The sequence below is a fragment of the Triticum dicoccoides genome, chromosome 7A, assembly GCF_002162155.2.
Source record: "Triticum dicoccoides isolate Atlit2015 ecotype Zavitan chromosome 7A, WEW_v2.0, whole genome shotgun sequence".
NCBI classification, from domain to species: domain Eukaryota; kingdom Viridiplantae; phylum Streptophyta; class Magnoliopsida; order Poales; family Poaceae; genus Triticum; species Triticum dicoccoides.
This window is the reverse complement of record NC_041392.1, coordinates 636,957,516-636,966,820: the sequence shown is the minus strand read 5'-3', so window position 1 is coordinate 636,966,820 and position 9,305 is coordinate 636,957,516. Positions and strand designations below refer to the sequence as shown.

Here is a 9,305-nt window from a genome sequence, read left to right as displayed (position 1 = left end):
CTAAGTCAGCGCCGAGCTGCCCAAAATCTGTTGATTGCTCCCTATCCCAGCCAGCCAGTCCATTTCCCTGAAAAACACAATGTACTGTGGTTGCAAGCTGATGGTAGAATAGTGCTTGAAAGTTCAAACTATGTTACTTTTCTCTGTTTTGTTCAAAGTTTTATATGATAAAAATTAGCCCCCCCCCCCACCCACCCACCCATATTTGTAGTTATGGAACCGCATATTTGGCCTTGGCTCAGGTTATCTGAAATTTTCTTAGAGCAAAAGGCCCGCGCCCAGTTCCATTAAACATGAAACAAGTTCAACATCCAAATTCAGAACTAGAGATCCTAACAAGCCAAAACTCACTCACACCTGGGGAACAATTAATAGGAAATTCAGTATTAGAACAGCTGGAACGTTATCTTTAATTAGCATTTTGTAATAGTTCTGAACATTCTGTTGCCTGCGTTTGATGCCGGGTTGCTGCTAGTATGATTCCGCTATTAATATGCCATGTGGTTGAACCTGGAAGAAGAACAAGAGCAGCAGGAGCAACTGCGGCATAAAGTTGTTAATCAGTTGCGCTCTTTGATAAAAATTTCCCTTGTGCTTCGTCGATTGCATGCAAGTACATGTACATGGTTTCTATAGCCTATCATGTAGCTGCAAGTGATGTATACGGTTATGATATTATCATTCTACTTGTGTGAAAAAGTAAAATCACGCAAATAATCATGTGCCTGATTTTTATACCCTGTCGTATCCATATTGTGTTGGCTTCTGGGTTTGAGGATTTTTTTTCACCTGCGAGTAAAGATTAGGAAGCTTACAAAAAATGAAGTCATTTTACATTTTGATTGAAACTGCAATTGGAAAAATATTGTTATGATTTATAAGATAGTGTATTAATTTCTCGAATAGCTCGAATAGATTATCTTCCTCTTCACATTAGGTGTATCAGAAATGTTTCATTAGTATATTCGTGATTTCTTTCCTGGGAGCACATTCAGTGATTTGTCTATGATGGATGTCTTTTCCTCATATGTCAAACCCATGACCTTGTAAGAAGATTGCTGAAAATAATGTCTTGGGTGGGTTATCACATTAAATAATTTCTTTGTAAGGCATTTTTTAGTCTTAGCAAGTTAATTTCATTGCGGTGACCATAAATTGGAAAATTCAATATTTGTAGAGAATTGGTGTTTATACTTTATCAAATTTATGTACATTATCCATAGCAGACGGTGCAAAGTATTTGTGGGGTTGGACTATTTCAGTTTGGATTAACGATTCTCCCCCTAGCACTGAGGTCTGAGGTGATGAATTTTGTTCTAGATACACCTGAAAGTTAAGAGAATAAAAGAGAAGTGCATCCAAGTTACACTTAGATTTACACCATAGTTGGAGAGAGTGGAGATATCGGGTTCCTGGTGACAAAGGAACGGTGTTGAAGTCATGGTTGGTTTTATTTAGCATAACGTGCTCATAGCCGTTGTTCATAAATAAGTTTGATACTCGTTTGGTGTTTGTTTTTGTTGTACTGTTTACAGGAGAATAATTGTATCTTTTAAAAAGATGGTGGTTTTCTTCATCGGTTGATCTCTTTTAGACACTTTGATCTGAGCACCTATATGTTTGACCAAAAAGGTGGGAAATTGTGGTGTGTTTTTTGTTAATCTTGGTATGATTTTCAGTAGTCCTCATGTCCTTCTTCCCCTTCTATTCACTATGATTCAGAAATATGCATCTATGGTTTTGACATTTCCTTCAAAAAATTCTATCTATAGTGTTTTGTGATCAATATGCATGCATCCTACTCTTTCCGTTCTTTTTTATAAGACGTTTTAGCCAGTCCGCTTTGAACTGTTTTGGGCGTGTGTGAAATGTGTAAAACATCTTATAAAAGGGAACAGAAGGAGTACTAATTTATATGCAAGGAACTTGAAACTTCTGTTTGAACATAATTATCATCGTCCTGCTGCATCCTTTGGGGCACGGATTTGTGTTCAACTAATCTAAGAATCAATGTGATAGATCATATTCTCAGTTTTTTTCAACAAAGGAAATATATTAATATCGTGAAGATACCAATTACAGCCGGCCTCTGTATCAACAAGATGTTCAAAGACATCAAGGATACACATAGCCAAAAAACTAAAAATAAAAACAAAAGAAAGAAAAAAGACGCTGCCACGGTGAACAATCACTAGCAGCAACAACACTCTAACCACCAGCAAAGACAACACCCGGAATACAAAAGAGGTTCACCAAAAGCAACGCCTCCAAGAAGGAAACAATGCACAAGCGTTGTCATTACCCGATCGAAGATCTTGGGTTTTCACCCCGGAGAAAGTCCGAGTTCATCCAAAACAATGCCTTCAACAAGGTCATTGCCAGGTACAACCAATAAAGACCACATCTTGGGTTTTTCACCCTGAGAATCAAGACTCGGTTCTCAAGGAGCACCACCAAAAATGCAATCCTCCAGTGTTGCCGCCCCCACTTGTCGAGGCCGCTGAAACAAGTCAACATACACCTGGCACACAATCTTCATTGCATTCAATATACCCTTCCACCGAAGTTTCAAGACCTCCAATCGCAGCCGTCATGACTTTCCCCACCTCTATCACACTAGTAGAAAAAGGCCCATTTGTCCCGGTTCATAAGGCGCATTTGTCCCAGTTGGGGAACCGGGACTAAAGGGTCGGTACTAAAGCCCAAAACCTTTAGTCCCGGTTTGCCCACAAACCGGGACAAATGGGGCTCCACGTGGAAAATGGGCATTGCCCAGGCAGGGGGGCCTTTTTCCCGGTTGGTAGCACCAACCGGGACCAATAAGTGTCCACGCGTCAACAGTTCAGGGGCTGGGTTTTTTTTGAAAGGGGGGGAGGGGGTTTGGGGGGTTTTGTAGGGTTAATTTAGGGGTTTCATATATTGTGTTAGCTAGCTAATAGAGATAAGTGTCATCTCTTATCTCCGTGCTTGGTCGACGCTAAGTGCTATACGTATAGAGAGGACTCGACACGCTAGCTAGTAAGAAAATGAAGGAAACCATTAGTTACACAAGATCGTCATGAACATATACAAAGAGAAGTGATCGACCTCTCTTTCTCTGAGAGATTGGTTGAACAACAAGTTTTCGTACACAAGATCGACATGAACATATACAATGTAAGATCTCTTACGATCCCTTATATCTGAACTCAACTTCCACATGGTATTCTCCGGCTTTATTGATGATGTGGTCAAGAAAGAATCCCGCCAATTCCTCTTGAATTGCTTTTATGCGATCTTGTGGTAGGAGTTCATTCCGCATCTGCCACGTCTAATTTGAAGAAGGGGGTCAATACATATATATGAATGAAACTCAACAGAAATGATGGTGTAATAAAATGAAATTGTGAATATTATTGCTTGTGCACTTCAAATTGTCTTTTAGAGTAGCCCGTCTTACTTTTGCAAGTCGCGTTGTAGATGAACTCGCAAACGTAGTATCCACAGTAATCATTCTTGGGTTCCTGCCACAAGCACTTTACGAGAAATAGAGGTCAATCAAACTGATAATGAAGCATTATAAATGGTATTGATGAAAGTAGCTAGAATCAAAGGGATCGAGATGCGCGGAACTAGCTAGCTAGTATTACTTACTTTCGGTTATGTCCATTGCAGCTCCCCCGGCAGTCCCAGAGTTTATGCGGTGAATACTTTCCAAACCCTGCGAGACAAAGAAAACAATTACTTGATATCAGGAAATGAACAAAGTTTTCGATATGGTGCGATAATGATCGATTGAACTTACTTCTCGAGCATTTTAGTCATGTACGCATAGTCCTCGGGAGATTTTCGTCTCGAGTCTAAGACGGTTACTAGTCCCTGCTCAAGCTTAATCTCTAGGAGAATATAGTGGAACCTGCGCACGCATGCATAACTCATCAATTACATTACTATGACCTCGAGTAATAAGGGAAACCGAATATGCACAAGACAGTAACACTCACTTGAAGTTGTAAGGAAAGAGTATTTTATCTTTGTTTTGATTTTGAAGCAACGATCGTAGCAAGTTGGCCTTCGTGTCTTTGGCATGAAATTTAATCATAAATTCATCTATGAGATTTGTGTTAATGAACCCAATATCATAGATTTCTGCTTTTCTGCATTCGACGATCTTCAATCTGCATAATATAGTGAGGATAATTATATATACATGCAATGAAAGAGCTGAGCAATATATAGAGACTTAATGACAGAAGTAGTATTTACAGACAGTAGCAAGTGACCGTTAATTTATCGAGGGCCTTTTGATTGAACAACTGGAAGAACTCCTCAAATGGAACAGACAACAGTTCAATTCCGACGAGGTCGTGCTCCTCTTTAACTCTCAGCGTCAAAGTATCCTTCCCCCCAGACTCTCTGTAGGTTTTCATGTACCAATCATGGAATCTTCGCATCATCGTTGTCAGAGGAGGACTTCCATCTTTGACGAGAGGCTTCCCGTACTAGTATTTGTGTTCGTCCACCTCCATTGTATCATAATATGCATCGTCGGGCAGGTAATCTCCAAGATTGGTACCGGGCAAAATCATCGGATGATTAGCGATGATATCGCTAGACACCTTGAGCGGGGGGCACGATTGGTTCGCTTGTTCGCCGAGCTGGGCAATTTTTTTCCTAGCTCGTCGTTCTGCTAACCTTCGATCACTGATAGTACTTCCCGACCACTCCGCTTCGATATATGACCTTTCAATAATCCTCTCATAGTTGGTTTTCGGCAGAGACGGTGGTGGTTTCTTGAGGGCATCGATAGTGCGCTTTGCTTTCACCGGATCTATCTTCTCCTCCGAAGGTGGATGTTTCTTAGCTCTTTGCGTTTCAAAGAACTCCCTCACTTGGGCTTGACAGATCTCCGTGTTTTCCTTCTCGGTCATCTCGTATGGTAACTTCTTTAGAGGCTTTAGAGATGGACCGAATCTGTATTGCCTCCTGCCTCTGGCTATACTGCTAGACGCCGGAGCAGACGGAGCAGCTGCGACTGTCTTCTTTCCTTGCTTATGAGGCGGAGAAGGACTACGACGCGCCGGAGCAGCCGGAGCGGCGGCGGCTCTCTTCCGCCCTTGCTGACGAGGCGGACAAGGAGGCGGGCTGCTCGGGCGCGCCGACACAGGCGGAGAAGGAGGTGGAGTGCTGCCACGCGCTGGAGAAGGAGGCGGAGTGCCCTGATCACTCGCCGAAGGAGGAGGCGGAGTGCCCTGACTCGCCGGAGGAGGCGGGGGCGTCCAGTTCGGAAGGTTGATGAGCTCCTTCCGCCATAGACATGGAGTCTTCAAAGCACAACCCAGCCGAGTCTCCCCTTCACCGGTGGGGTGGTCAAGCTCGAGCTCCTCAAATCTGTCTGTTATTTCATCCACCATCACACCAGCATATCCTTTTGAAATTGAACGGCAGTGAAAAGTTGCGCCGGGTTCAGGAGGTGCAACAGAGCCGACAGCCACCTTGACTTTAAAGTTCTGCCATTGCGTCATAAGGTGGCAATGTTGAGACTCCCTGATAGCATCCACGGGGTAGCTAGCAGGAGCGGTAAAGACAGGCTCCTGAAGCAGCTCGGTGGAAGCCACGCTGCTTCTTCGCTGAGATGGCGGGGTAGCTTCGGCAGGTCGCTGGCTGTGAACTGCTTCTCGTTCCTCTAGCGCTTGTACCCTTGTGTGCAGTTTTTGAAGTTCGATCTGCTCCACTTTCCTCTTCCTCCCCCGGCCCTTGTAACCGCCCGCCTCGGGAAACCCAGCCTTCCACAAAATGGAGCCTGGCATGCCTTGTGTCTGTCCAGGGTGCTCAGGATTTCCAAGGGCCAATGTGAGCTCATCGTTCTCTCTGTCGGGAACGAACGTCCCTTCCTGCACTGCGGCGATATAGTCCTGAAGCTTCTTGACGGGTATATTCAGTTGCTGGTTCATCCAACGACACTTCCTTGTTTCAGGGTCCAAGGTTCCCCCAACCCCGAAGAACCAAGTCCTTGAACGGTCTGGCCAGTGCAATGTCTCTGGTTCGACCCCTTTATCAAGCAGGTCATTCTCAGCCTTGTCCCACAACGGTCAGGCTTTGAGGTAGCCATCTGACCCTGTGCGATGGTGAAGCTCCTTCTTTGCAGCATTTTTTTTGTTTGTCACTGACATCTTCTTGCTCTTCTCCGATGTCTTGTGGGCCACAAATGCGCCCCGGTGATCTCTGATCTTCTCAAATCGGTCGGTGAATTCTAGAGTCTTTTCTTTGTCGACAAACGATGTTTTCAAATCATTCTTCCACCTCCTGAACAGATCTGCCATCTTCTTAAGAGCATGAGCCTTGACCAATGGCTCTATAGCTGGCTTCTCCGGATCCTCCTCTAGCGGTAGGGTGAAATTTGCCTTCAGCGCGGTCTAAAGATCATCTTTCTGCCTATCGTTGACATAAGACACCTTAGGGTCTTCGTTCTTAGGCTTATACCATTGGTGGATGCTGATCGGGATCATGTCCCTGACAAGAACCCTGCACTGAGCAGAAAATGCTTCCTTGGTCCGGATGGGTTCAATTGGTTGGCCATCACGCGCGATTGTTGTGTGAACCTATCATCCTGGCGCAACTTCTTCTTCGGGCCTCGTCTCGTTACCGAAGTTTTGCTTGATCCGGAGGGCTAGAAAATAAGAAAGACAAGAGTTAATATGTGTACATACCAAAACAATGGATGCATCAATTAGCTAGTCAGCACAGGCTTAATTAATGTATATACCTGGCTGGACTCTGTTTGGTCACCGGAGCCGTCATCACGGTCTCCTTCTTCCACCGGCATTCGGTCACCGGAGCCATCATAATCATGTCCTTCCTCCATTGTTCGATAACTATAGCCTGCTTCACCCTCTCCTTCCAGACCATCGGTGTCGTTGAGATATGACATGACATCACCTCCGGCTGCGATTATGTCCCCCAACACCTGTTCTGCTTCCTCGTCTCGGCCGCGCTCCATAGTTTCTGCAAATATTACAACATGGCAATTATTATAAAAACATGACAGATGGATATATTAGTGGCAAACATCGACCTAGCTAGCTAATCACAACAAGGATCATATTAGTGGCCTCGACGCTTCTCTAGGGTTTGGGGTGGCCTCGGCAACGCTTCTAGGTTCGGGGTGGCCTCGACGACAACGCTCTTTTAACTTGGTAAATTTGGGTGGCCTCGACAGCGCTTCTAGGGTTTGGATCAACTGGTGCACATCCATAATGGGGGCATTCTTGATAAATCTGGACCCTCGACCCTCGATCGCTCGGCGATCCACGACCCTCTACCCTATTTCCTGACCCTCGACCCCCTCATGTCATGTTTGTCTAGTGTCAAAGGATTCAACAAAACCATGTCTTCATCATTAGGCGAATGTAACAGGCGCATGATGGTACGAAGTTCTGCAAAGTTGTTATGGAACGGAGTCCCGGATAGGATAATTCGCTTTTTGGTACAAAGTTCAGCAAGAGCCTTCCGAATATCGCTATTTGGAAGGCCTTTGCAGAACTTCATACCGAAAGGCGAATTATCCTATCCGGGACTCCGTTCCAAAATAACTGTGCACAACTTCATACCATCATGCCCCGATTACTTCCGGCTAATGATGAAGCCATGGATTTCTTCAATACTTTGACACTAGGCAACCTCTCGACCCCTCGGCGATCCTCGACCCTTGACCGCTCAGACGATCCACGACCCTCTACCCTATTTCCCGACCCTCGACCCCCTCATGTCACGTTTGTCTAGTGTCAAAGGATTCAACAAACGATGTCTTCATCATTAGGCGAAAGTAACAGGCGCATGATGGTACGAAGTTTTGCAAAGTTGTTCTGGAACGGAGTCCCAGATTGGATAATTCGCTTTTTGGTACAAAGTTCAGCAAGAGCCTTCCGAATATCGCTATTTGGAAGGCCTTTGCTGAAATTCGTACAAAAAGGCGAATTATCCTATCCGGGACTTCATTCCAGAACAACTTTGCACAACTTCGTACCATCATGCCCCGGTTACTTTCGGCTAATGATGAATCCATGGATTTCTTCAATACTTTGACACTAGGAAACCTCTTGACCCCTCGGCGATCCTTGACCCTCGACCCTCGAACCCTCGGCGACCCTCGACCCCTCGGCGATCCTCGACCGCTCGGATGATCCACGACCATCTACCCTATTTCCCGACCCTCGACCCCTCATGGCACGTTTGTCTAGTGTCAAAGGATTCAACAAAACAATGTCTTCATCATTGGGCGAAAGTAACAGACGCATGATGGTACGAAGTTCTGCAAAGTTGTTCTGGAACGGAGTCCTAGATAGGATAATTCGCTTTTTGGTACAAAGTTCAGCAAGAGCCTTCCAAATATCGCTATTTGGAAGGCCTTTGCTGAAATTCATACAAAAAGGCGAATTATCCTATCCGGGACTCCGTTCCAGAACAACTTTGCACAACTTCGTACCATCATGCCCCGGTTACTTCCGGCTAATGATGAAGCCATGGATTTCCTCAATACTTTGACACTAGGCAACCTCTCGACCCCTCGGCGATCCTCGACCCTCGACCCTCGAACCCTCGGCGACCCTCGACCCCTCGAACCCTCGGCACCCTCTTTCCCGAAAAAATTAAGAAAAGGAAGAAGAAGAAAAAAAAGAGGAGAAGAAGGAGGAATAGAGGAGAAGAAGGAAAAATAGATATCCGACGTCCCTCCTCATGTCATTTCCGACGTCCCTCCTCATGTCATGCCCGACGTCTCCCCTCATGTCATGTCCGACGTCCTCCCTCATGTCATGTCCAACATCCCCCCTCATCACATGTTCGACGTCCCCCCTCATGTCATGTCCGACCCTCGACCGATCGATGATCCTCGACACCCTCGTTCCCGAAAAATAAAAGAAGAGGAAGAAGAAGAAGAAAAGGAGGAGAAGAAGAAGGAATAGAGGAGAAGAAGGAAAAATAGATTATTCCTCTTCTTATTTTTTTTCTCCTTTTCTTCCTCTTCTCTTCTTCTTCTCCTTCTTTCTCTTCTTATTTTTTCTCCTCTTCTTCTCTTTTTCTCCCCCTTTTCCTCTCCTTCTTTTCCTTCTTCCTTCTTCCTTTTTCATTCCCTCTTCTTCCTTCTTCCTCTCCTTTCCATACAAACATACATACATATAAAAATAAAGCATATTATATATATAACGACGGCGGCGGAGGCAGCGGGGTAGGGCATGGCGGTCGGTTCTCACAGAGGAGGCGTCGGGGTGGTGGGCGTCGACGTCGGACGGCGTCGGGGCGGCGGACGGCGCGGCGACGGGGCGGCG

At 45.3% G+C, this 9,305-nt stretch overlaps 1 pseudogene; it reads right to left on the bottom strand.

The window, feature by feature from the left end:
- On the bottom strand, positions 1-6,979 carry LOC119333753 (annotated as a pseudogene).
- Between the last annotated feature and the right edge of the window lie 2,326 nt (positions 6,980-9,305).